Below are 6,018 nucleotides of genomic sequence, written 5' to 3'. Positions count from 1 at the left end.
CACAAAACAAAACCCTATAATAGATACGCAAAAGATAAAGGCAAGGGACTCAAAGCATAACACTACAGAAAATCATCAATTCACAAAAGAAGACAGCAAAAGAGAGAGAAAGGTACAAGGGAACTTTTTAAAAAACAGCCAGAGAACAATTAATCAGATGACATCAGTAAGCCCTTACTTATCAATAATTACTCTTGATATAAATGGATTAAAAAATAAGATCCAACTATATGTTGCCTACAAGAGACTCACTTCAGCTTTAAGGATACACACAGCTTAAAATGAAGAGATGGAAAAAGATATTCTATACAAGTGGAAACCAAGAGACAGCAGGGATAGCCACACTTAGACAAAATAGACCTTAAACCACAAACTATAACAAGAGACAAAGGAGTTCATTATATAATGATAAAAAGGTCAATTCATCAAGAGGACATAACAATCATATATGTACCCAACATTAGAGTAACTATATTAAGTAAATACTAACATCTGAAGGGAGAAATATACAACGATCCAGTTATAGTAGGGGAATTCAATACCACACTTTCAACCATGGGTAGAACATCCAGACAGAAAATCAATAAGAAAATATTGGACTTCAACTACAGACCAAATGCACCCAACAAATATATGCAGAACACCGCATTAAAGAGCAGCAGAACATACATTCTTCCGAAGTGCACACATAACACTCTGCAGGACAGATCATATATCACAAAACAAGTCTTAGCAAATTTAAGATTTAAATCATACCAAGTATCTTTTCCAACACACTGGTAAGAAACTAGAAGTCAGTAACAAGAGGAAACCTGGAAAATTCACAAATATGTGGGAATTAACACACTCCTGTACAACCAATGGGTCAAAGAAGGAATCAAAAAAGAAAAAATTATCGGAGTGCCTGGGTGGCTAAGTCGGTTAAGCATCTGCCTTCAGCTCAGGTCATGATCTCAGGGTCCTGGGATCGAGCCCCGCATCGGGCTCCCCGCTCAGCAGGAAGCCTGCTTCTCCCCCTCCCTCTACCTGCCGCTCCCCCTGCTTGTGCTCTCTCTCTGTCAAATATATAGATAAAATCTTTAAAAAGAAGAAGAAATAAAAAATTATCTTGAAACAAAATAGAAACACAACATACCAAACTTACAGCAAAAGCAGTGTTAAAATGGGGAAGCTTATAGTGACAAATGTCTACATTAAAAAAAAAAAAAAGACTTCAAATAAACAACCTAACTTCACACTTAAGGAACAACAAAAAGAACAAACCAAACCCAAAGCTAGCAGAAAGAAGGAAGTAACAAAGACTAGACCAGAAATAAATGAAATAGATGCCAGGAAAAAAAAATAGAAAACATTAATGAAAAAGCTGGGTTTTTTAAAAGATAAAATTGACAAGCCTTTAGCTAGACAAAGGAAAAAAAAGAGAGAGGACTCAAAATCAGAAATGAGAGAGCAGAGATCATACCTAATACCACAGAAAAACAGAGCATAAGAGACTACTAAAACAATTATACACCAACAAATTAGATAATCTAGAAGAAATGGATAAATTCTTAGAAACATACAACCTAACAAGACTGAATCATGAAGAAATAGAAAATCTAAACAGATACACAATGAGTAATTGAATCAGTAATCAAAAATCTCCCAATGCAGAAAGGCTCAGGACCAGATAGTTTCTCTGCTGAAGTCTATCAAACATTTAAAGCATTAATATTAACCATTTTCAAACTCTTGCAAAAAAACTGAAGAGAAGGGAAGTCTCTCAAGCTCATTTTATGAGGCCAGAATTGCCCTGATAGCAAACACAGATAAGGACACTGTAAGAAAACTACAGACCCATATCCCTGATGAATAGAGATGCAAAACTCTCAAAATATTAGCAAACATCATATTAGAAGGATCATACTAGGGGCACCTGGGTGGCTCAGTCATTAAGCGTCTGCCTTCAGCTCAGGTCACCATCCCAGGGTCCTGGGATCAAGCCCCATATCGGGCTCCCTGCTCCGCAGAGAGCCTGCTTCTCCCTCTCCCACTCGCCCTGCTTGTCTTGTGTTCCCTCTCTCGCTGTGTCTCTCTCTGTCAAATAAATAAATAAACTTTTGGAAAAAAAAAAGGAGGGGGGGGTCATACCATGATCAAGTAGGATTTATCTCTGGGATGTAAGGATGGTTCAACATATGCAAATCAATTAATATGATATACCACATTGACAAAGTGAAAGATAAAAATCGTATGATCATCTCAATAGATACAGAAAAAAGTATTTGACAAAATACAACATCCAAACATTGATGAAAGAAAGACCTAAATAAATGGAAAGACCTCCCTATTTGTGGATTGGAAGATTTAATATTGTAAAAGTCCTAACAGATTCAGTGCAATCCCTATCAAAATTTCAATGGCCTTTTTACAGAAATGGATAGCTGATCCTGAAATTCATATAGCAAGGGACCCAGAATAGCTAAGATAATCTTAAACAAAAAGGAACAAAGTTTAAAGACACACATTTCCAATTTTAAAACCTATTAGAAAGCTACACTAATAAAAACTGTGGTACTAGAATAAAAATAGACACATAGATCAATGAAATATAGAGTCCTGAAATAAACTCATACATCTATAGCCAACTGATTTTTGACAAAGGCACTAAGACCATTCAATGAGTAAAAATAGTCTTTTCAGTAAGTGGTACTAGGACAAGTAGCTAGCCACACAAATGAATTTGGATCTCTACTTCACACCATATACAAAAATGAACTCAAAATGGTTGACAGACCTATATAAAACACTTAGAAGAAAACATAGGGTAAATCTTAATGACTCTCGATTAGACAACAGTTTCTTAGACACGACACTAAAAACACAAGCAACCAAAGAAAAAATAAATAAATAGAAAACTTTTGTGTGTGTCAAAGGACACTATTAAGAAAGTGAAAAGACAACACACAGAATGGGAAAATATATTTGCGAATCCTATATCTGATAAGGGTCTATTATGGGAATATATAAAGATCACTTACAACTCAATAATAAAAACACAACAAAAAATTAAAAAGACAAAAAGCATAATTTAAAAATAGGCAAGCTCCTCCTGCTTGTGCTCTCTCTTTTTCTCTCTCTCTGATGAATGATTAAATAAAATCTTTTTAAAAATATGGTAAAAAACATAATATAAAGCCTATCTTAACCATTTTTAAGTGTCCATTTCAGTAGTGTTAACTATATTCACATTGTTGTGCAGTGGATCTCTGGGACTTCTTCATGCAAAACTGAAACTCCATACCAAACCCCTGGCAACTACCATTCTACTTTGTTTCTACAAAGTTGACTACTTTAGATACCTCACATAAGTGGAATCACACAGTACCTGTCTCTTTGTGGCAAGCTCATTTCACTCAGTATATCCTCAAGGTTCATCCATGTTGTAGCATGTGACAGAATGTCCTTCTTTTTTAAGGCTAAATAATATGTATGTATGTACTTCATTTCTTTATCCATTCATCCATCAATGGACTTTTGGGTTACATGTCTTGACTATTACGCTTAATACTGCAATGGATATGGGTGTGAGTTTTGTTGTTTTTGTTTTAAATTTTTTATTTTTAAATAATCTCTACAGCCAACATGGGGCTCAAATTTACAACCCCGAGACCAAGAGTTGCGGGCTCTACCGACGAACCAGCCAGGCGCCCCTAGTGTGAGTTTTTTTTAACAGGTTTACTGAGATATAATTCACATAACCATAGGTCATTCATTTAATGTGTACAATTCAATGGGTTTTAGTATATTCACAGATATGTGCAACCATTGCTCCAGTCAAGTCAAGAACATTTCCATCACCTCAAAAAGAAGCCTTGTGCCCTTTAGTTGTTATCCCTTATCCCACCATCCTCCCCCTCCGGCCCTAAGCAACCACTGAGCTACTCTCTGTCTCTACACATTTCCCTATCCTGGACTTTCAAAGGAATGAAATCATATAATATGTGGTCTTTTGTGACCAGCTTCTTGTGACACGTAACCTTAGCATAAGGTTTTCAGGGTTCATCCATGTTGCAGCATGTGTCAGTACTTGACTCCATTTTGTGGCTGACTAATGTTACATTGTATGGTTAACCATATTTTGTTTATTCATTCAGGAGCTGGTAGACATTTGGGTTGTTTCCACCTCTTAGCTGCTATGAATAATGCTGCTATAAACAACTGTGTGCACGGTTTTGTGTGGACATACGTTTTCATTTCTTTTGGATACATATACTTAGATGCGGAATTTCTAGGTCATATAGTACCCTATATTTAATCATCTGAGGAATTGCCAGGTCCTTTTCCACAGGAACTGTACCAGTTTTACATTTCTACCAGTAGCATATGAGGGTTCTAATTTCCCCACATCCTTATCAACAATTACGACTTTTTTATTCTAGCCATCCTTTTAGGTGTAAAGTGGTATTTTGTGGTTTTTATTTGCATTTCCCTAATGGTTAGTGATGTGGAGCACTGGCCATTTGCTTATCTTCCTTGGAAAAATTTCTATTCAGATCTTGTGCCCATTTTTAAATTGGGTTGACTTTTGATTATTGAGTTGTAAGAGTTCCTTATGTATTTTAACCTAAGTCCCTTTTATGGCATGTAAATTGCAGACATTTTCTCCCATTGTGTGGGTTGTCAAATTATAGCTACAGATCTCCCTCTGATCCCTACTTTCACTCCATGTTTTGCTATGTTGTGTTTTTGTGTTTGGAGTACATTGTATGTTCATTTTCATTCTTCTCAAGCATCTTCCCTAGTATGTGCTGATTTGCTTCTGTCTTGCTTTCAGAATTCTCCCTATGTCTTTTGAGAGTTTGATTGGGTTCTGTCTAGGGCTGAATCCCTTTGAGTTTATCCTACTTGGAGCTCATGAATTTCTTGGATGTGTAGCTTCATTTTTGTCACCAAATAGGGGAAACTTGTAGCCATGATTTTTTCAAGTATTCTTTCTGCCCTTTCTTCTTCTGTGTATGTTGGTGTGCTGTATGGTGTCCTGTAGGTCTCTGAGCCTCTGTTCATCTTTCTTCATTCTGCTGTTCCTCACACAGGTCAACTTCAACGGACCTATTTTTGAGCTTGCCGATTTCTTCTGCCTGGGCGTGTCAAATTAATTTTTTAAATCTCAGTTATTATACTTTTCAACTTGCATTTGGTTCCTTTCTGTAATTTTATTTTTTTTATTTTATTTTTTTTAAAGATTTTATTTATTCATTCATAAGAGACAGAGAGAGAGGCAGAGGGAGAAGCAGGCTCCCCGCCAAGCAGGGAGCCCGATGCGGGACTCGATCCCAGGACCCTGGGATCATGACCTGAGCCGAAGGCAGACACTTAACCATCTGAGCCACCCAGGCGCCCTCCTTTCTGTAATTTTAAAGATTTTTTTAAAATTTATTTATTTGAGAGAGAGAGAATGAGAGACAGAGAGCATGAGAGGGAGGAGGGTCAGAGGGAGAAGCAGACTCCCTGCCGAGCAGGGAGCCCGATGCGGGACTCGATCCCGGGACTCGAGGATCGTGACCTGAGCCGAAGGCAGTCGCTTAACCAACTGAGCCACCCAGGCGCCCCTCTTTCTGTAATTTTAGTCTCTTTACTGATATTCTCTATATAGTGAGACATCATTCTTATTCTTTCCTTTAGCTCTTTATACATGGTTTTCTTTAGCTCTGGGAATGTATTTAAAATAGCTGATTTAAAATCTAGTACTAGGGTAAACTAACGCATTACCAAGCTTGCTGTTCCTACCAAGGTTCTACTGTCTGTCTTAACTGAAGGCACTCTGGGTTGCTGCAGGCTTTTGATTAATTTCCAGAGTTCTGTGAAAGTTGATTCTGATAATATGTGGCAAGTTTTTCATTGCTTTTATGGAGGGAACGAACATTTGGTGGTTATTACTGGACCACTTTTGTTGACTCCTTGCTTGCATTTTGATTCAAACAAACTACAGAAAGATATTTTTGAGACAGTTGGCAAAAACTGAACACAGAATGGTTA

This window comes from Mirounga leonina, unplaced genomic scaffold, assembly GCF_011800145.1.
Source record: "Mirounga leonina isolate KUSES-001 unplaced genomic scaffold, KU_Mleo_1.0 Mir_418, whole genome shotgun sequence".
NCBI lineage: Eukaryota > Metazoa > Chordata > Mammalia > Carnivora > Phocidae > Mirounga > Mirounga leonina.
The sequence above is the reverse complement of the archived record's forward strand: the minus strand, read 5'-3'. Positions refer to the sequence as shown.